Raw genomic sequence first — 24,061 nt, 5'->3', positions numbered from 1 at the left:
ACCCAAAAAGTCGCGATCCCTTCAGTTGGTACATTCTCCTTCGCCTTCGCCTTCGCCTTCTCCCCATGAATCTCTTTTTCTCCTTCTTACTCTAGCTCCTTCTCTTTCTTAAGCTGCCTGCGCTGTTTGTGAAGGGTAGTCCCAAAGCTTGAGCAAACGAAGGGGTACAGCGAGGCAGAGTGGAGGGGCAGGGTATGCGGGTTACAGTCGATTCGGCGTAATTGTAACGTGCGAAACTGCAACTTGAAAACTTGGCTACTCTGTAAACATTGCAAAGCAAGCGAATCGGGTAGCTTAACAGCTGGCAAATACTTGAAATATGTCAAGTGAGCTTAATAAACATAGCATGTGAGATGCCTTAAATTGATATATAATATATACAAAATAAGGTTTTCCTTTTTTAAATAATATTATTACAAAGTTTAAATTTTGGAAATAATTATGAGTAGCGTTTATCTGAATTCATTATAAGATGAACTTTTATTGTATGCTTATAAAAATAATAATCAAGATCTTAAAATGGTTGGAAAAGTTTAAGTTTATATACTGATTCTAAGCGCAAAGTACCGACACTTTATTTCCCGAATTAAATTAAGTGTATGGGTAAATGATTTTCAGTTTAACTACATAGAATACATATACTTGCATTTTATATGAAAATAAATTTGGCTATTCTTGTTGTTATTCTTTAATTCCGTAGTTAGGCAATGAACAATATTTCCAAGTATCTACAACAAAATCATATTGAAAAAATTTTATATTTTTTAGTAAATTTGTCTCGTTATTCGTGTTCATATACATATATGAAATATCATATTAAGAGTGTTTTCAAGTCATTTTGCAATAAAAAAAAGCAAATTTGATATAAATGAGTTTTTAATTTTTTTAATTTTACTATTAAATTTAACTTGATTCTGCTTAAAAATCAATTTATAAGATTGTCGTCAATTCAGTTGTTATTTATACTAATAATACTAAAAATAATATACTAAAAAAAAATATACTTTTTACTTGCACTTCTCATAACTTTCCTCTTTAAATCTCGATTTAAAATTAAATTTCTTCAGCGTAGACTGTGCAGGGCATCAGCAAGTCGATCAGTGTGGACTAGAGCAAGCTCACTTGATTTCTTTTTTTGTAATTCTCTTTTTCAATTTGCTAAATAATATGTCATTCGAGGAGGCGATCAATCCTTGCATGCCCACACACATATATGAATATGTATGAGTGTGTATGAGTGTGTATGTGTGTGTATGTGTGTGTGAGTATGTGTTTTACTTGTTGCGGCTTGGGACGTGGATGCGTTGAAACGGGAGTTGAATTTTTTATTGCAATTCGTTTTAATTTATATGAGGCTTGCAAAAGTTATTTGAATATTTTATGGTCTCCTCTGGACTTCTTGTTCTGTTTCTCTGCCTCCGCCCCTTCCCCTCTCTCTTCTGCTCGTTGTGGCGAGTTAAGAATTAATGAAATTTCAGCTTGAATTTATATCAATTTTTGGATGAGCGAGGCTACTGCTTAAGACTCAACTCAACTCAACTCGACTCCTGCTTATCGTCGCGTTGTATCTCGTTGCTCTTCTTGCATTTCGACATTTTCCTTTGAAATTTTCTCAACGTTGCAACGTTGCTGTCGCTGCTGCTGCTGCTGCTGGACTCAAGTTGGATCCAGGCAAGCGACCCCAAAAACCCAAGGGTTCAGGTCCAGCTCATTAACCCTTTTCCCTGCACATAAAACATGCTTGCATCATCTTTTCTGTCCATTTTGTGGGAAACGCAATAAAAATCATTTTGATTACTTTTACACACACAACCAGAGAGAGAGGGAGAGAGAGACTCTTTGCACTCCTGGTCAAGTTGCAGGAGCAAGCGCAGTAGCAGTTTGTTAAAGGTTTCTTTTTTTCGTTTTGTTTTATGGCTTTGACAATTGACCCCGCTGCACATCAAAGGGAAGGGCAACAGGGGCAGGCGAGACGCCAGCGTGGCGACCACCTAGGTGAGCTGCAGGATCAGTCTACTGTTGGCTGTCTGTGGCATTTGCGGCATCTGTGGCAGCTACCAAATAAGCTCAGCTTGTCAACAACTTCCTGCCAGTGGCACATTGCCACATTTGTGCATTTGAATGTTTCATGTTTACGCGATGCGCGCTCGTGTCGCATTTTATTTGCGTTAATTTTTTATAGCATACGAGCGCAACGGCCAGACATGGCCATGACAAGCGTACCAAAGAAATCCTTTCCGAGAAACATAACGCACACTCAACATGAAATCCATTTGTAAAACATGCCACAACAGCGACGACTTTGCTTCTGCCACTGCCACCGTTTGCTGCTGTTGCCGCTGCTGTTGCAATTTGAGCCAAAACCGGGCCAATGCACCGCTTCCAATCTCAGTCCCAGCTGCAGTCCCACTTCAAGTCCAGCTCTGGGCATCCTTCCAATTCTTCCATTCGTCGTCACATCGCCTCTCGTCTCTGTCTCTGTCTCGGTGTGGTCATACCTCCCAGTCTGCCATTAGACCTGGCTGACGACTGCGCTGCCAGCTGCAGTCAGCCAAGCATCTAGCGCCGAGCCAAGTCAACTCAGGCCATGCAATGCAATGCAGTGCAGAGCCATGCCAGCCAGCCATCCATCCATCCATCCATCCAACTAACTATCCATCCAAGTAGCTATCCAGCTATCGAGCTAGGCAGCCTGCAACTGCCGACTACACTGAGCAAAACTACTGAGTTGATCATCAACACTTATAATTAGCATCCACTTTAGACTGCCTATACATTTTAAAATAAATTTCTGTATTTCTTTTCATTAATATTACAGAAATACCTGTTTAAAAACATCTTTCAATTTAAAATTCAAATCTATTTAATTTTAACTACCTATTATCCTCTGAATATTTACCGACTACACTGAGCAAAACTAAGTAGTTCATCGTCAATACTTGCAATTAGCATCTAATTTATATATGCTATACATTTTATAATCATTTTCTGTATTTCTTTTCATTAATATCATAGAAATAACTATTTAAAAAAATTCAAAAAATTCAAATCTATGTACTTTTAACTATGTATATATACTCAGAATATTTACATTCATATTAACAAAACTAGTAGTTTTTCAAAACTTCGATTAAATAATTATTATTATTAAATATTTATATTATTTTTGAATTGTATTTTTAAATTGAAAACATATTTCTAATTGGAATTTCAAATTACTTCTGCAAATTATCCTCTGATTTTAATTTAATTTCAATAATATAATATTACTGAAATGTATTAAAATAACTTTCAAACAAAAATTTACAGTAGCTTTAGCAAATACTTTACTGATTTTCTTTCATTTATATAAAACAAACATATTATAACTTTTATTTAATTAAAAGTTCCAAGTAGTAAGGATTGTCTACATTTGTATATTTCTTTTTCCTAAACAATTACTATTATATACAGTTTTGAATTTAAACTTCAAAACTAATGCACTGCAAGAATATAACTGCTTTTTTTAGATGATAACTATTAATAATAAGTTTTAAACTTATCGATTTACCAGGTCAAAAAAATATACAAGTATAATATTGTATTCCTCTTATATTATCTATTTAATTTGTTGGTCATCTATATATAAATGGCATCCTAAATATCATTACTAATTTAAAGGAAATAATGTTGGTGCAACTTCATACAAGTTTCGTGAAAAGTGATCCAATAGAGTAGAGCATAGATTTTTGTAAATATTAATTAGATTGTTGTTAAACTATAATATCTGAAAACTTTAGCTTAACTTTCTAATAATTACATATATGTTGTATATACATATAGTTTCTATTTTATTTTGCTAATATTAACTTTGTATTTCAGTTGATACCGCCTAAAGACTTAGGATTTAGAATATTGACTACAATTAAGTTGTTATTGATACTAAAACAATATATCTTGCTAAAATTGTAAATTCTTCAAATAGTTGCTATGTATTTTGCTCAGTGTATAGCTAGCTGGATGCGCTGCTGCAATTGCTAGTTGCAGAAGTTGAATGAACCAAGAGAGTAGGGCATAGATACTCGTACTTGTATGTATGTATGTATAAACACACACAGCATATGTAGTTGTTGTTGTTGTTGTGGAGCGGCTGGCTCTCTCCTGCGCCACATTTGCGGCACTCGTGCGTTTCCTTCAGCAATTTCGCAGCAGATTGCGAGATGCCAATGTCGCAAATGGGGTTAGCTGAGCATAAGAGGGAGAGAGATAGAGAGAGAGAGCGATCCGAATGGAGTTAGCGAGTCGAAGTGAGAGGGAGTCTTGGACTGAGATACAGGTTGTATTTGCGGCTGCTGCGATTCTTCCTTCTTGGTCAGCACAAAATTACGTATACGGTGCTGGACGACTCCAGGTTGCCACAAAGTCTCAACTCCACAGCTGGCTGGCTCCCCAGTTGTGGTCGCGGCACAGCTTCCTGGGGCTGCCTGCCAAATCGAAGCGAAACCGCAATGCTCAAGCTGGCAAGCGGTAAACGATTTCCTTGGGAAAGCTGGCCAAAGCATGAAAAACCATTTAAGTGCTTTCCCAGGCGCTGACCTGCCGGCAATTGTTGCTGGCATCCTGAGAACTGAGGTGAAGCTGATTCAAAACAATAAAAAAGAAAAGAGGAAAAAAATGCAACCACAGCGATGACTTTTCTAATCTCTGTCTCCACTTTACGTTTCCCAAACGAGAGAAAGAGATACAGAGAGAGAGAGAGGAGCTAGCGAAACCCTTCATTACCCGCAGCCCAGTCAATGCCCAGAACTGGGGCTGCAGCTGTGACTCTGACTCTGACTCTGACTCCGTCTCTGACTCTGAGTCTGACTCTAACTATGAGTGCGAGTGTGCCTCCGACTTTGACTCTAGCTCTGCCACCGACTGCCAGTCGACGAGGCATAAGCAGGCCATTCAACTTGCCCCAGACACAGACTTTTCACACAATATTTTCCAGCATTTGTGTGCGCCCTTTTTCTGCCTCTTTTCCTGCGCCAATCGCTCACATTGTTGCCCCGTTTGTTGCTTCTTTCTACTGTTGTTGTTGTTGTTGCTGTTGTGTGGATGTGCATTTTCTCTGCCTTTTTTGCTGCCTCGCATTTGCGTTTGCGCACCATTTTTCCATAACAATAAAAACAAAAACAGGCTAGAAAGCTTCACGAAATGGGCTTGGTAGAATGGCAAATACCCTGTTCTTATTTGCTTAGATTTATGTGGATGAACAACGAGATTTCCTTTTCAAGAAATAAAGTGATGCACAGTAGACACTCGCTACAATGTTCTTTAAAATCTGTGATTACAGTTTTTGTCAGTCCTAAATTTGCACACATAATTTGAGCTTTTAAAAAAAGGTGTATGTTATTGACCTTATAAAAGTGTTATTTAAATGAAGTATTTTAATCATTTAAAACGTTTTCTCATACAATATCTTTCTTAACATTTTTGTACTTTATTTTAAAGGGAATTACATCAGTAGTTAAGTAATTTGGTCAGTAAGTTGCGGATATAATTATTAAGAACTAGGAATGTTTACCCCATATATTTTTATGTAATCCTTAAATTATTTTGACTACTATTCGACTTTATCTTCATTTATTTTTTAAATTAAGAAAGTTAAGTTAATCATTCTATTATTTAGATTCTTTTCCATTCTATTATTCTATTCTACTTATATTATTTACAAAATTTGTATTTTATATTTAGGTGTGAAATCATCATTGGCCATAAACAATTTTATTAAACAAGTTATGGGTTTTTGACTTTCTAGAAGTATTATACTAATTTATAATGTCATTAACATATTCATATTCTACAATAAATAGAATCATTTTTACAATTGCTAAGAAAGTTCACTTTATAGTTTTTATGCTCACTCATTTCCTCCGCCGCTTCTAGTACAGGGTATGCGAAGAACTCAGCTCAAGTGCCTTTCTCCGTCACATCAGCTGCAAATGCTATGACGAGGGCTTCGCTAGCCTTTGTACCCCTGGCTGCAGCATGACTATTTGCTAGGCTTGCAAACCGACAAAGCCATTAGAAGACAATTGGGACACATTAAAGCCATTATGCACAGTCTAAATTGAGGCGAAAAGAATCTACAAAAAAATAGCGTAATCTCTAGGTATGAAGTCAAACAAATCCTCAAAAAACAGTTGACAATAAAAACGAGGCAACATCTAGATAAAAAGTAAAGCAGATCTTTAAGTATTTGAGAAATTACTAAAAAGGATTTAATGTCGATTGGAGAGCTCAAATACCACGCTTCCCAAAAAGATTCACAAAGATTGAAAGCTGATTTCATTGCTCAAATTTCAGGACCTTTTAGCTGGCCAACAACGCTGATCAGATTCCTTTCGCTCCAAGACCTGTTTGCCCCAAGATTTTTAGTGACGGGGAATGCATGTAGTTCTTTTTCAGATTTCTCTGTTGTTCTTTTTAATTTTGTTTTTTTTTTTTTTTTTTTTTTGATTTGGGATCTGAGAACCCCTTGGCGACTGTACACGAGGAGAGAAAAGTAACGTTCGATAAAGTCAGTTTCAGTAATGGTGGCGAGGACGAAAGGATTGCGCAAACAGTCAAACACAGAGAGAATAAAGAGAAAAAAATGGATAAACAAGGCTTTGTCATGATAGCTGTGTGTGTTTGTGTTTGTGTTTGCTCAGCAGAGTATCCCTTTTTTCGTGGGATCCGCGACGCAACAGGCAACAGGCACCAGGCAGCAAGGCAACAAGACAGGTAGAGGAGGCCATAAACTGGTTTCGCCAGATTCCAAGTCCAAGGAGCGGCCAGTCCAGCCAGGCTTTGACTTTTGTGACTGCAACGTAGACTCTCGACTGACGATTGTGAGTGGCATACAAAGCAGAACCAGTTTGATCCTCTCGCCCGATGAGTTGGCGTAAAAACAATTTTAATGTCCTTCTACCCAAGTCCCATAAAGTCATGAATAATCGCCAAGCCGATGACAAAGGAGACGGAGATGGAGAAGATGGAGTTGGAAATTGTATTTGTAGTTGTAGTTGAAGTGTACGTGCGTGGAGGATATGCTCAGCCTGGGATTGCGACGGCAACGGCAACGGCGACTCACACTTAAGCCCAGAGTCAAGGTCCAGGCCCAAGTTTCTCCCCCCCTCCCGTCTTCTTCGTCTCCTTTCGTCGTTGCTTGTCACTGTTGCTCTTGGTGGTTGGTGGTTGCTCGTTGTTGGTTGCTGATTTGTTTGCTGCTGTGCCGCGCTCTGTGCACTTTGTTTGCTCTCCTCTTCAGTGCTCAGTTCCAGCCAGTTGGAGTCACGTCGCTCTTGCCGCGATCCTTTCAACGTTGCAACTGCAACTGAATTGCGCTGTGATGACTGTACCTCGCTCTCGTTCTCTCTCTCTCTCTCTCTCTCTCACGGGGGCAAGTGGGGCTAGACTCAAGTAGTTGCCATAAAAACATATTTTTTCTCTACCCTTCTGCACTATTATTACTGAGTGCTTAAGCAACAATTCCCTTAGTTTCAAATCAGGCCTAAGTTTCAAACCTAATCAATTTGTATTCGGACTATTATTAAAGATCCTTATGAAATAGTACTAGAAAGATAAAAATTGTGTGCTTATATTTTAAGTTAATTTTTCATAGTCCTAAAATAAACATAAATGAATACATTTTCGAAAAAATAATATAAACAAAATTTGAAAAAAATTGTATATTATAAATTAACAATTCATCTTTATAATGTTTAAAAAACAGTGATATTTCTTATTTTGAACTTATCTCAAATGTTGTTTTATAAAACCCTAAAATAACTTTTTAATAGATAAAGATGGATTAAATAATTAGAATTTATTCTATCTAAAATGTATCTTCAATTGATATTTATTATAATACATAGATTATAATACATAGATTATAATAAATATCAATTGAAGATACATTTTAGCTATATTCTTCATAAAATACAAAGCATGAAATTATCCTTTAATATTACTTAATTGAATTAACTCGTCGTCTGTTTTATACAATTCTAAAAAAAGTTTTTGAAAGTTGAAATTCATAATTTTCTATCTAAAATCTTAAGTTCCCAAGATATAAGAAAGTATAAAAGTATAAAATGATCCTTTATTATTTATTTTAAATTTCATATGTTTTATAAAATTCTAACAAACAAATTTCCAGTGTGAAATGCTTATGTTTTAATCTTCTATGTAATCGTTATATCACAAGATAGAATCTATAAGCAATCCTTTTTTATTTATTTTAATTGCATTTCCTGCTGCATCAACTGTACTTACTCTTAATGCTCAGCATTTTTCATGGGATCCAAGAGCATGTTAAAATTTCGCTGCATTGGCGATTCCTTGAACAGAAATCCTTTGAAGATAAACATAAGTGAGCAACGCAATGGAGCGACAAAGATCAACAGAGCAAAGTGACAAAAACTGAGCACGACAAAAAAAAAAATTGGAGAGAAATAAAAAAAATGACTAAGCTGAGCTAAAGATCAAATACTCATTTGAGTAAACAAGCGGCGCATTCCAGCGAAAAAAAGGGATACGCGGCTGCAGTGTCAGCAAGGGCAGAGAGACGAGGAGGGGGAGGAGGTGGGGGCACACAAACAAAACGAGGCACAGACAGCGATTATGATGACGACGACGACGACGAAGACGCCGATAAATGTTTACATTTCCCCACGCGAAGCGATGCCAAGTGAAATCCAAAGCCCCCGACAACAACAACAGCAACAACAACAGCAACATCAACTGCAGCAGCAACGGCAACAAAGATGTTGTCTCAAAAATAAACTGAAACCCTTGAAAGCAAACTCCTGCCACGACTCCTTAGAGCAGCCAACACAACACAAGAGAACAACAACAACAACGAACGAAGAAACGAATGTAGGAATGAGATGCCAACAGCGAAGGCAACGGCAACATGAGGCAAGCAAAGAGTCAGCGCAAAGATCAAGTGAAGGGTGAACCAAGAAAAATCGAAAAGAAAAAGGATTGTGGATGCTGTTGCAACAGCGACGCCGCAACGTTGCTGCAACTGCGCAGCGCCAAGAGGTGACGGCAGTTCATTGAACCAGGCAACAGGCAATGCAACAAGGCAGCCAGGCTAGGCGCAACAGCAATAGGAGGACAACGTGCAACATCGAGACTGAGGCTGGAGCTGCAGCTGTGGCAGCAACTGGGGCTGCACTTGTGTATGCGTGTATGTGTGTGTGTGTGTGTGTGAGAGTTTGTGTGTGTGCTGGGCAGCAGCCAAGGAGTTTTTCCTGCTTTTCTTGTAGCTAAACATCCTACAAGCAACACACGATCGAGGCAGGCCATAAAGAGGCAGCAGGCAGCAGGCAACAGGCAACGGCGCAGGGATTGCAACTGGGCGAGATCGGTTTTATTATTACAGCTATTTGTGGCAGCAGCAGCAGCAGCGACAGCGACAGCAGAAGCAGGATGGAAATTGCGTTGCGTCGTCTCCTCTTCGTATTTACTTTATAATCCTCCGCATGCTCAGCTGCAGCAGCGCTGAGCAGCGTTGTGTCGGCATTTTCCCCAAGTAAAAATAGATAAAAATGCAATTTAGCTGCGCGCATATCTCTGTGTTGCATGCAACATCATCAGAGGCCTGCCTGCCTGCCTGCCAGCCTGACTCTCTTGACTCTCTGTGTGTGTTGTCGGCAATTTGTGCATAGACAAAAGGAACAGGAATTTTCGCCGTTGACGTTGCCGTTGCCTTTGCCTCTAATAGCTTTTGTTCAGCTGGCAAACCACAAGCACATCTCCCAAGTATCTCAATCTGCCACTGTATAATAATGTATCTGTATCTGTGCTGGTAAATGTATCTTTTCCTCTCCTCTATTTTTCCTATACGTATCCCTCGAGCAAATGCTCTGCTTTGGTCATGTGGTTAGCATTCGATTGCTGCTCTTCTCCTTGCTCGATTAATTTGCATAAAAATAGAATCCGTTTTCATTTCTTTGTTTTTTTGGTTGCGATTGATCTATTTTCGAGCATTCCAAATGCCCCAATGGGCGCAATGGAGTGAAATCATCTAATTGACTTCAATTCGCTTCAAATAGCAACAAATGACCAGAAATGGACACTTTCGATGCGTGCGGAAGCAATTGATTGATTTATTAGAGAGCGTTTAGATTGATGGAACTTATTTAGGATTCTATTATTTATCTGTTTATTCTTGCATCCAAAAAAAACAAAATAATCTAATACCTAACTGAAGAAATATTTCGGTTTAAAGTACAAAATATTTCCTTTTTTCAGTGATCCTAAAATTTTGAGTTATACAATAATAATTTTTGCTAACTTCAGTTTTGATAGTTCTAATATGTATAACATAATTTAAAGCGTTGAAGATTAAACAATTTCAAAGACATCCATTAATAAGAATATGAATAATATCTTTCTTAAAATAAAATGAAAAATAAATAATAATAGAATCATAGTCACAGATATTGTTTTGATCCTAAAATTAATAAGCTACAGTCGAGTGTACTCGACTGTGAATATACCCATTTTGAATTTTTCTCAAAATATACCGAATATACTGCAAAAATAAAAATATACCAAATGGTATATTTGGTATATCGACATAGTACCGTATTCAAAATATACCATAGACGGCATAATATACAAGATTCTCAGCCAAAGCAACTAAGACCCCTAGTAAGTTGGCGTTTTGATTTGTTTTGCGGAAGTGGGTGTGAAAAAATTTGAAACAAACTTGATCTGCGTGCAAACATAACAAATGCTGTCGAAAGCTCTATCTCTTATAGTCTCTGAGATCCAGTGTTTCATACGGACAGACGGACAAACACACACAGACGGACAGATGGACAGACGGACATGGCTATATCGTCTCGGCTGTTGACGCTGATCAAGAATATATATACTTTATAGGGTCGGAGATGCCTCCTGCCGGCACAAAGTTAAAATACCCTTCTACCCTATGGGTAGCGGGTATAAATATATTCCCTAATAACATTTGCTCAACTTTTGATATTACTTTTCAAATACCACATAATAATAATATCTAAAAAGATTAAATTTTGAGAAATACAAGAAAATATTCACTAATAAATATTGTGCTTCTTTCGATTCGTTAAAATAATATCAAATCGATGACTTACCAAAATATTTCAAACAATTTGAATATTCCAATGAATTTCAATTTATTCCTTATTATGAAGTTACATCACTTTCATTGTATCTGAAACTAAATACAAATTGATGTCGATCAAACATTTTTTCGAACACAGTTCATTAAACAGCTCAGCATTAATTATGCTTGATTTCAATCATCATCAAAAGGAATTTCAAAGACCTAAAGAGTAATTGTGGAATAAAAAGACATTGAAATTGAAGAAGGAAAAAAGGAAAGGATGTGAAGGATGGTCAAAGGATCACATCAGCTGCCTGCTGTTCAATTGTTGTTATCGCTTCTAAAAGGTTTATCGGGTTTTGTTTTAAAAGTAATTGCGTTCGACTTTTCCACATTTTCTTCTTGCTTGGAAAAACAATTTATCACAAGGCAAACAAAAGCTGTTGCCTTGATTAATGCTTTCGAATCGATGTGGGAACTTTCAATTGCATATTGAATGCAATTTCAATTTATATTTCCATTTCCCATTATGCATCCTTGAAAAAAAAAGGAAAAAGCGACTTATCTGCGGGTACTTAAAGAGCAAATCCTAATGAAGATTGACAAACGCAAAGAACGTGTACGTAAATAGCAGGATTGAGGCAGGGCAGCAGCCAGAGGGAGGCAAGAGGGAGGCCCACATCTTGCCTCAAGCTGCGACAGGCGCAGCACCCTCAGCAGCTCGTCTGCTCGTCTGTTCTCCCCCTCGTTGCCAGAAATAGCAACAGCACCAGCATTCGATCAGCCGCCGTTCGGGAGCTACTAACGTAGCCTTAGCTACCCCCTACTCTGATGATGTCACCACAGCTAGGGGTTAATTCAGCGAGAGAGAAGCAGCAACAACCCCTCGCAGCGAACTGGAGTAATGAAGAGAATGCTCGACTATAAACTACCCAGTATACTCAAATAAAGATAAACATACATTTTATGTGAATAAACATGAAATTAAATTCCAAATTTCTCCATTAATAATATTAATGAGAACGTTTTATTCGAATAACTGGAAATATATAAAAGTCTAAGTTATATAAAAAAGATGAAGAAAAAATATATGAATACTATAAGAAAAAGAGTTTTCATATTTTGAAATTAACGCAAAACGATATTTAAATGAACTACTTAGATTATACAATTCATATTTAGCTATTATATATATTATTCAAAGTACATATTCACATTTTGAAATTAAGGCAAAAATATATTTAAATTAACTACTTAAGTTCTTATTTATCTATTCTAATATAATGTATTGCTTACATTTTATATTATATAAATAAAGTTAGATTGACTACTTCACATTTCACATTTATCAATTCTCAGATTGTGATTATATTTCAAATATTTTTCTTTTACCACACTTGCCATTATTTATGTTTCAGACGAAAAAAGGAAACCTTACTAAAATCTGGAGCAAATTTCTAATGCATTTCACCTTCTTAAATGTTATCTGTAAACCTGGAAGCTATAGCTTATATAGACTCGAAGTTCCAGCGCTTTAAAGTGATGGACAGACAGCCAGACGGACTGTAAAAAGTGGCCATATTATCGATTTAGTTAATAATTTTACAACCTTACTACTATTTCACTACATATTTACAACTAATAAACTACTTTCTTAACTATATATAAACTGAACCTTAATACCAACTTATAATACCCTTCTTGCCTCTCATTAATGGGTATTCAAACTTGCCTAGCCTGGGATTTTGTGTGTTTATGTTTTGTTTAACCGCTTAACAGATTTCGAGCGTGGCACACAAATTACTCAACACCCTCGACAAGATCCTGCGGGCTCAAATTACTCGACTCGACCAAGGCATCGGTATGAGTGTGGGCGTGTCACGTCTGTGCTATTCCTGGAACACACGCGTATCGCAGCACGCACATCTCAAGGCGAGTCGAGACGATCCTTTTGCTCCTTCTTGATCCTTTCTCTGCATTGTCCTTTTCTTTACCCATTCAGCATTGTTGATGATTAACTTTTGGCATTGTGATTTCTCTCGCGTTTGCTTCCCCGACACCTTCGCTGCATGTCGTCCCTTGTCTACCTACTTGCCACGTTCATTCAACTCTCACCCCGCAAGAAGAAGCAGTTACTGTTGATACGATCCTGCATATATTTTGAACAGTAGCTAGACATGCGACACGCGTGTGTGTGTGTGGCAATGATTTCCACATTTTTTGCCATTTGATATCAATTGAGTGGCTTTAATTGGACGACCTTAATTGAGGCGCGGCAAGCGATCCTTCAGTTGACCCGCAGCTCAGTCAATTGCTGATCCTGCCACATTTAATTTGTAACAATTTTCAAAGTGCTTTTCCATTTTCCCATGGCAACAATGCGGCAGCCAAAGGCGGCGCTGGGAAAATGCCAAGCAAAAGAAATCGTGCATTGAACCCTTTCCACACACACACATCGACATACGTGCCACACTTGGTGGCATGCAGCAGCCTGGGCAGCCACAGTGCCACTTGGCGGCACCCGTTTTTCTTTAGCTGCCTCTGCCTCTCTGCTGCTTCTGCTTCTGCTTCGGCTGTCTGGGCAGCCACAAAAAGGGGGCATTGTCCCGTTGCCCTTTTGCTGCCACTTCGCTCCTCTCCTCTCTCCTCCCCTTCCCTACCGGACTTTGCTAATGTTGCGCCTCTTCTGCTGCTTCTTTGGCATTATCATTGTCCACTCCTGGGGGCGAATGCACTTTGCCTGGCGGCCAAAGGTTTTTCCTGCTTGCCTATCGCCACTTTTGCTGCGTCTGCTGCTTCGTTGCTCCGCTTTCCCTCTCCTCCTCTCTTCTCTCAAGGAAAACTCCGAGTTTTTCCTTCTATTTACGTTCAGTTCAGTTCAGTTCATTTTGTTTTTATTTTCTTTTTTTATTCGTGTTTTGTTTTTCTTGATAAGCCACTGAGGGTCTTCTGCCCCGACGGAGGATTTGAGTGAGTTTGCGAGTCTCCTCATCGTCTTGTGTTTCTTTTTTTAGCCGCTGATAACAGCCGCATTTGCATTCCGTTGTTTGCCTGCCTGGTCAACGCCCCCGAGATAGAATGTCCTCAACTTAAAACCTGATCAAGGCCTTCGCCACTTCTCCCGATTCCCGATTCCTTTGGCTTAAAATATCATTTCAATATTGATGGGGAAATACAATTCCATTTCCATTGCATGATTCATATCAAAGATAGCTAAAAAAAAAAAAGGCAACAAAATCAACATCAACTGCAAACCACAAAGTCAAGTTTATCGCCTTCAGCTCATTGGGGTTTGTTTGCTTTTTATTGTGGGAATGGGAATGGGAATGTGAATGAGAATAGAGACTCCAGGATACGAGCATAATAAACACGTTTGTGCTTCACTCACACACACAAACACACACACACACACACACACACACACACACACACACACACACACACACACACACTTTTAGTGAGCATATCGATGACACGTTCAACGCCCAGTTGAAATAACAAATCTTCACTAGAATTCTATAACTCGAAACCCTTTTTGTTCAACGCCTAACAATTGCTTTGCTTTGATATCAAGCTAAAACTTGTCTCAGTTTTCTACTTTTAATAACAAATTTGTAATAGAATTACTTGTTGAAGGAGCAGATCTATATCTATGCAGGTTTTCATTATTTCAAATGGTTTATTTCCATTTCATAATAAATTGGAGTCAGTTAATAAACTAATAGTAATTAAGTGTACTGTTTTTTATTTATTAATTCATTTAATTCTATTTATTATTTATATTTTGTCTTAGATAATAAATTCATTTAAAATTTATGTAAAATATTTTAAATATGATAATTTTTAAAATTTATTATTTATTTAAACTTTATAGGATAATACAAATGTACATAAACTGATAATAAAAAGTTCTAAAATCAAGATTTAATCTCAAAAGAGCCTCACGAGCATCAAAATCTTAATGTTAGAAAACACATCTTGATTTCACGAAAATTTATAAGAAGAAAATATCTTATTGTTTTAAGAAAATTTAATTTAATTTTAATTTTAAGAAAAATCTTAGTAAAGAAATGTTTATTTGATATATAAATAAATAAATCTTGGTATTGTCATTATATATTATATCTAACTCAATACTATTTATCTAACGCAATACTATTTATTTATCACATAGTTATAATCAGACAGACCGAGCTATACAAAACTCAGCTACGATATTTTATTAATTCATTCTTTGAAAATTCCTTTTTGATAATATATTTTCATTCACTTCTTGCTTCATTCAAGCTTACTAATTTTGATACTACTCACAAAAATATGACTCCCTAATTTGTAAAAAAAGCTCTCCGCCTAAATAAATAATTTAAATAAGCATAATTATCCATATTCGTATTATTGAAGGCCTCAAATACTGATTAATTTGATCGTTTTACTAGTTGTAATAACAAAAAATTCAAAATGACTAATTTTGTTCAATTTTTTACGATTAGTCATATTTTTTATAGTTATCTTGAAATGAATATAAGAAACAAGAATGTGAAATTATTATTTATGAATTTAATAATTTTATATCCTATTAATATAAATTTTAAATTATTATTTGTGAATTTCAAAATGTTATTTCCTATTAGTATTAATTTTAAATTATTAAATCGAAAATTAGTGATTATTCATATAATATTAGATTAATGATTATCAAAATAATACTCAAATCATTAGTATTGTTTTAAATTATTCAGTTTTATCATTATTTTAGTTTGTTTTAAAATTTGAGCTTAGATTTAGATGCCTTTTGGCAGCACTTTGCATTACATATAAAATCCTACTGGGTAATCGCTTTTCGCATTTTATTCCTCGATGCCTGAGTGACGCACGCAGCTACATCAACAAAATGTAAGAAAGCTACAGTCGAGTGTGCTCGACTTGAGATACCCGCTACCCAGTTTTAATATAGTCAAAATATTGCGGTATCATTTTCAAAATATACCGAATATACTGCAAAACTACTAAAATATACTAAGTGGTATATTTGGTATAACGATTTAGTACCGCATTCAAAATATACACTAGACGGCACAATATACCACATTGTCAGCCAAAGCAAATCAGACCACTAATAAATAGGCGTTTTTGCCCATACAAAAGTATTTTATCACTTCCACAATTTTATCTGATCGCAACCAAATTTTCAGGAATCATAAATACTATAGCAATTATAGTATATTCCAAAATTCGTAACTCTAGCTTAAAATTACGCTTGTTATTCGATTTTTGATTTGCGGGGCGGAAGTGGGCGTGGCAAACATTTGAAACAAACTTGATCTGCGTGCAAACATAACAAATGCTGTCGAAAAAATTATAGCTCTATCTCTTATAGTCTCTGAGATCCAGTGTTTCATACGGACGGACGGACAGACACACAGACGGACAGACGGACAGACGGACATGGCTAGATCGTCTCGGCTGTTGACGCTGATCAAGAATATATATACTTTATAGGGTCGGAGATGCCTCCTTCTACCTGTTACATACATTTCCTGCCGGCAACAAGTTATAATACCTTCTACCCTATGGGTAGCGGGTATAAAACCAGAAGAGAGAAACAACAGCAATAAGAGAACTGAGAACAACAACAACCACAAAGAGAACACAAGGCAATAAGGCGCAGGAGTTAATAGTTGAATTTACGATAAGCATCTGTGCAAGTGTGTGCTTGTTTCTGACTGTGTACAAATACAAATACACATAAGCATATATCGATCTATACATGTGTATGTGTGTCTGTGTCTATCTCCTTCTCTCTTTGCAGGACGCCTGCATTGTATTTCTTTTTTCAGTGTTATCAGCGTTCGACTATTGCTGTTGTTATTGCTGATTTCGCCTTTTATCTGCAACTGCAAATGTATTCGTGAGTGTGTGTGTCAGTGTGGCTTATCAGCAAACAGGACTCGCACTAGCTGCGAGCTGATAAGCGCCCATTAAACTGAAAGCAGATTGCCCAGGCTGCTTTTTGGGATATTGATTTTTTGTACTTTGCCTCGCTTAGTCGATTTTCGATTTGTTGTTTTGTATTTCTTTTTTTTTTGGCGTTGGGGTTACGTGTGAGGTCAGGCATATGGCCATTGCAACTGAGCAGTTGAACGACGACGACGACGCCAACGCCAACGCTTACCTTGGCAGCGGCTTCCTATAGCCAAACTTTACCTTGCAGAAGTATCAGAACAGAAACAACAGAAAAAGAACGTGACGCCGAATGCTCCAATTATTTGTATTGCAGTTGCAACATTTGTCGCCGCGTTTCTTGCCAACTCAGTACAAAACGCAAAACCCCAAACCGCAGACGCAGTTGCAACTGCAGTTGCAAATTGCAAACTTACAATTCAACATAGTCAAGGCAGCACTCGTCGAAAAATTGGGTCAGTTGATGTGACAATTTTCGCGAAACTGACTGCGGCAGCAAAAAATGCTGCAAAAATCGCTGAGAATACCTTTAACCCTAAGTCTACCTTACTCCCTCTTTCTCTCTGTCTCTTTCAGCCTGGCTGAAGGTAAAATCGCACCTCTCACTCGCACTTACATTCTGCTCTCGTCTTCTCTCTCCATGCGAGGTTAAGAATTCTACATAAACAAGAAATGTTCGACACTGCAAAAGCCTCTTTATAATACTTTACTTTATTCTTTCTCTCTTTTCCACCTCCTAAACTTATTCTTCACTGTCTTCAGGGCAACTTTATTGTTTGTTGCAACTGCAGCAATTTCTTGCGTTTCACTTTTCTTCTTGGCTTTTCGTCTGCAAAATATTCCTCAAAAAGTGCGTACACATCATTATTAAAAACAACTCCTCTTAAAAACGTGACCTTCTAAACAGCATTCGTATCTTAATCACAATCATGACTAATTTATGATTCTTTAATTAACTGCAAAAGCAGCAGAAATAGTCAAGCAAAGAATTCTATACATTTTCTGAACTTTTTCACATGGAAATACTATGCCATAGCATATTTAAATATTAAAATATTTTTAAACAATGCAGGAAACTCTTTATGTATGAATATAACTTAGTTTTCATTAAAACTAAATCATATTTCTTTGTTTTTTACTAATCTTCAAAAGAAAATATTCAAAAAACAAAGTGAGAATTTAATAGAACTTTTAATGGATATTATATGAACTTCAGGAACTAAAGAAATAAAATACAAACAACACAACAATCTAAAAACATTTATATTTTTTAACCCTTTAAGATATTGTAATTCAAAAATGGAATTTATAAGAGGTTTTAAATAAAAAATAATGTCTATTTCTGTTTTCATTGAATCCAAGCATAATTTCTGATTTTTAATCTAATCTATAAATGAGAATATTGCACTACAAAAGTAAAGTGTAATTATTCGAGTTTCATAAAGTTTTTAACAGACTTTGTATAAATTTAATGCAATTAAAGGGATCTTAACAACTATAATTGTATTTAAAATATTGTAATATCTGAAATTTTCATATTTGTTAGTTTCAAAGTCAAACTCTATCTCCCCTTAGAGCACGCCCCTGTTACGGATTATTGAAAACGCAAAGAGATAAAGATATTGACAAATAGTTAGTTCAAACAGAGGAATGTAAGAGGTGTGGCAAGTGGGCCATTAACCATCGTGAGCTTTATTAATCTGTTTACGAATTCATGAATGAAGTGAGAGCTAATTCATTAATTTTTTTTTAACATAGGAAAATATTCACCAAAAAAAATGTACCTTAAATAAATATAAATCAAATAATAAATAAATACTTCTATGAATACAGCAATATATTATTTCACTTGCAGATTACGCATACGCCACTTGTGACGTCACAATGCTGGCATTCATGAATGAAACTGAAATTTGTTCAGCAATTGTGCTTTGATCGTGAGTGAATTGTGTTGTGAATGCAATAGACTGAGACAAGAATTGTTGTTAGACGTCGCAAGTCGTGTTGGGCCAAAACAAATGGTCAACAATTTGCGACTGTCGCCCAAAAGCGGTCGCAAAATCGATGAATGAATGAATATGCCAAAGAGATGGCAAAAACTTGAAATGAAAACAAAGAGAGAGAGAGAGAGAGAGAGAGAAAGAGAGAGAGGGGTAAAAGGCCAAACAGCCAAATGCAAATAGAGAAGCAGAAAAACAAAACACACAGAAAAAACACAAACAATAAAAATAGTTGCGATCGCTTTGAATGTCGTCGAGCGTCGAGCAGATAAACTGAGCGTTCAGCAAGATGCCAAAAGTAACTGGGACTGGGTAACACACACACACACTCACACACACGCAATACAAAGCCACTTGGTTAAAATGAGCGGCTCAAGGTCATCACGCTTGCAATACCACAACTACAACTACAAATACAACATCAACAACAACAGCAGCAAAAGCAAAAACAAATAAACCAACAGACAAACGACAACTGCAGCCAACATCAAACGGAGCTTTGGCATCTAAGTAACTGCAATGGCAAAGACAGCAAGAAAAGCAACAACTACAACGACCACTTGAAGTCGCACTTGCTGTCGACGCCAACGCCAACGCCAGCGTCGTTGTCTAAAATGGCCTCGAATCAGCTGCAGCAGCAGCAGCAGCAGCTCCCAAGCGCCACACAAACACTCACACACAGACCAACAGACAGACAGATGGCGAGCAGCAAAACAAAAAACAAAAACAGGCTTACGAAATCACGAGTTATTTGAATTGAATGAGCCGAAGTCGAAACAAAGCCAAAGCAAAAGCAAAGCAAGGCTCCCCCAGCAGCAGCAGCAGCAGCACTTGTAATAGTTAGACGAAGTTATAAAGTCGCACATACACATACACACGCTTGCATGCACACAAACAAACTCAAAAGCAGCGCAGCACACGTATCCTCAGCTAAATTTCACACAGTTTTTCAATGAAGCTGCTGCTGACTGCGATTGCGACTGCGACTGCGCCGCCACGACGCCCCTAGACAAAAGCTGCAGTTTGCACTTTACATTTACAATAGCAACTGCTGTATATGTGTGTGTGTTGGTATTAGTGCTTAGATCTGTAAATGAAGATGAGTGGCAATTACAAAATTCATAAGACTTCAACTCTGGCCGCTCTCTTTTTCTCTGCTGCGCACGCTCTCTTCTGTGCTCTCTCTCTACTGCCGCTGCCGCTGCTTGGGTACTAGTCCTACACAGCAATCAATGGAATGCTGAGAAAAAAAAAGCTTTGATCAAATGAACCGCAGTCGCTGCCACTGCCGCAGTCGCAGTCGCTGCTACAGCAGCTTCGCATCCATTGTAGGCGTCACATCATCAAAGTTGCCGTTCACTTGCAATGTGGGCGGCGGTTGTGGCTGCTGTGGCGGGTGGTTTGTCTTGTTGTTGTTGTTGTTGTTGTATTTTGGTGGCGTGCCTTGGGTGGCATTTGTGTCATTTGAAGTTAATTGCTGGGAACGAACGTCGAACAGCGTCGAATAGAGCGACGCTCGCTGTGGCCGCGGATTTGTGTCACTCTTAAGGTTAACTTGTAATTATGATTATTGCATTGGCTTCTCGCTACTTCTTCTGATTCTTGCAAACTTCACTTTAATACTTTGCGCAATTAAAGCAGCAAGGAACTGTCAAAAGCTTATTTACGATACTGGACTTAACCGTTAGATCACAGCTTTATGCTAAGCAGCAGCCATATAGAAAAATAGTATAAAATCAAACGCACAAAGCCATCGACTGTGCGAGAAGGAGACGAAGACGACGCCCTAATTGGCCAGAGTGAGAGCAAAAGAATGAGAGAGAGAGAGCCCTGAAGGCAAAGCAGCAAAGTGGAAACCGACCACAATGTCTTCCACACACTTTTGTGATGCGCATCAACAAAAACAACAACACAAATTTGCGTTAGCTTCCACTACAAAAATAGGCAAAGAAGCAAAGAAGACGAAGAAGCTTCCAAAGCAGCGAAAGCCACACGTAGTGTGAGAAAAGTGTACAAAGGCAATTTCCAGACTCCACACAAAAGGCAGACTTAGAAAGAGAGGCAGAGCGAGAGCGGTTACCGTTAGACGTTAGGCGAGCGCTGCATTAAAAAAGGGCGCGCTCATTACGAAACAACAACAGCAACAGCAATAGAAACCAAAATGGCTGCCACAACAACAACAGTCGAAGAGCAGGAGTGGATCACATTTGTGTATGTGTGTATGCGGACTGCAATTGGGCAACTCGCAACACACAGCAGGAAAAAAAGCACTCAACACACACACACACAAAGGAAAGCTGTGCGCAGCCTTTCAACAACAATTTTCTTGGCTAGAGTTTTACTGAGCTTGGCTTGGAATTCAGGTCAAGCATTTTAATGCGTTGTGAGGTTAGGGAACGCAGTTTGTTTGTTTTCGTCTCTCTCTTCTCCATTTGTAAGATGCCCATTCCCTTTACCGTTAGACATAGATACATAAATATAGTCGGAAATTGGTCATCATTTGCATACGGAACTAAGGGTTCAGAGCTTAAGTGATATCTTTACAAATCTCTACCAAAATAATCGTAGACAAGAATTCTTAAAACGTACATACATATGTTGAGGACTCGAAACAAACTCACATATGTCAGTGGAAAAACCTTTAAGTTAATATGTACCATATAAACTTCGTAAAAAAGAAGCAAATCAATTGGCAAACCAGTTCAGTGCTTGACACTTCGCGCTCGGGATTTATCAAGCGACCTGGGTAAAAGACCATCATTAATTGGATTTCTCCAGTTAGACAAATGATCAAATGATCCACAATAAAATGCGTCATTCGACAGGCGACGGAATTTAATGGCATTCAAATAATATACGCTTTTTTTACTTAGTCCCCATTCGAATTCGATTTCGATTTCTTTGCAACAACAAAAGCACCAATAGCAATAACAATAATAACAATAAACAAATTGAGGCTAGAGACTCCTTGATGGGCATGTTGACCAAGTGAAAACCAGTTCCACATAGCATAAGCCAAAATCCACATAATAAACAAGCAAAAAAAAGTCTGCTCAAATCTATAGGGCATTTAAATAAATAAATACCCTTCTAATAGAGTTTCACAATAGTTGAAAAGGTTTTAAGAGATCAAGGCTGATAAAAATAAAAATAAATTAGAAAAAAGCGTGTTCTATTTTGATTAATATTGATAAAAAGGAAACATGTTTTCCAAAAATATTTGAAAAAAGGATTAAAAAAAATGTTGTATTATTATCATTAGATTATTGTCATTCTAAATAATAAGTTCATCAATTTTATAATATATATCAAAGTTCATGAAATGTTTGAAAAACTAGTAGTAAAAAATCATATTGTGTTAATCAAAGGTTAGATAGGGTATTAACCATGTCGAAATAGCCAATAGGAATGACGACGCATTTGAGAATCCCACGCAGAACATTCATTCGATTTTTAGTCGGGCCACAAAACGGATTCGGATTCGGTAAACGTTAACGAAGTGCACGACTTTGGTCTAATAAATTCGAAATGAGGCGTGAAGGGGAGGAATGAGAAGTCGAATTGCTGAGAGGAAAACGAAAACCCCTACGCACAAAGGCAATGAAGGTTGATCGAGAGAGCAGCATATAGTGGGAGTGCAAGTGTGACAGAGAGAGAGAGAGAGACAGAGTGAGAGACGTGGAGAGACGCCTGCGAGTCGCACGACTCGCGACTGTTTGGAGAGTTTTTTTTTAATTAAAAGCAAATTTTGTATCAAATGATGCCGCTAAGGCAGCAGCAGCAGTAGCAACAACAACAGCCACAACGACAACAACAACAACAATTAAGCAATTAATTTATATCTGTGGCGGGGAAAAAAACAACAAGCTCGCCTGCCCACAAACCTGTTGATCTGTGGGGCCCCAGCAACACGATAACCCAGTTGTGGACCCAGACCCAATAACTGGGCACTTCCAGGGTATTACCAACCTGCTGCCACTAGAAAGCTGTAACTATTTAATGCAAATTGACTCGATCGCTTGCAATTTTTTGTTTTTGCAGGTTGTTCGTGCGCCACGTAAACTTTTAACTCAACCCTTTGGCGTCTGACTAATCGCCGGGGATGATTCATTCGAAAATTGTCATAATTATTACACAAGAGGCTATAGTCAGTCTTAAACAATTGCATTCTTATTGATTCAACTAGACTTGCATTGTGTTAAATATTGTTCAGCTTATTCAATTCCCAGAAGTTTACGTCGCTATCATTAACAAAGCACAGATTGATGGATATTTTTATCTAAGGGGAAGGGAATTATAATTTAGTACCAAGAGGAAGAACAGGAAAAAAAACACACGATATATATTAATTTTATAATCTTAAATAAACAAATTCATAAGAAAGAGGATTGAATAAGTTCTGTCTTATTACAAACCAAGTCTTGAGAAATACAAATTTCAAATAATTTTGCATTTCTTCGAACATTTCTGTAGCTTGACTGTATTTGTTGTAAAATGGGTTTTCGGCTATTTCAGTTCCCGCGGGGTTTTCTTGTTTTGATAAACGATCAGTTAATGATCCTTTAAGTGTCTGGGGATGGTCACTGGCTTAGCTCGTCACGCCCCTTAATGGGTATTAAATATTAGAATGCCATTAAAGTGGGATATAGGGTTCCCCCGAATGCCGCATTTATATGCACATACATTAAAGCGGGGAAAAGTCAAATGATTTCAGTTTCAGTTAGACGCGCGCCTGCCTCGAAGCGGGCACACGCCTCAGATCGAAACCCGTTTTTTTCTTTTTCTTTCTTTTTGTAATGCCATTCAGAATAGATAGACTGTTAGACAGATCAGTATATGTGAGTGTGTGTATGAAGAAATTTCCCTGTTACTATTTATAGGCAGCGTGTGTCTCGGGCAAAAACTTCATCAAGATGCAATCAATTTGCAAGTGATGCGAGCAGAAATAAACAAACAGAGCAGCAACAACAAAAATCCCAATACCACCCACTTA

This window comes from Drosophila sulfurigaster, chromosome 2R, assembly GCF_023558435.1.
Source record: "Drosophila sulfurigaster albostrigata strain 15112-1811.04 chromosome 2R, ASM2355843v2, whole genome shotgun sequence".
Classification (NCBI taxonomy): Eukaryota; Metazoa; Arthropoda; class Insecta; order Diptera; family Drosophilidae; genus Drosophila; species Drosophila sulfurigaster.
The sequence above is the reverse complement of the archived record's forward strand: the minus strand, read 5'-3'. Positions refer to the sequence as shown.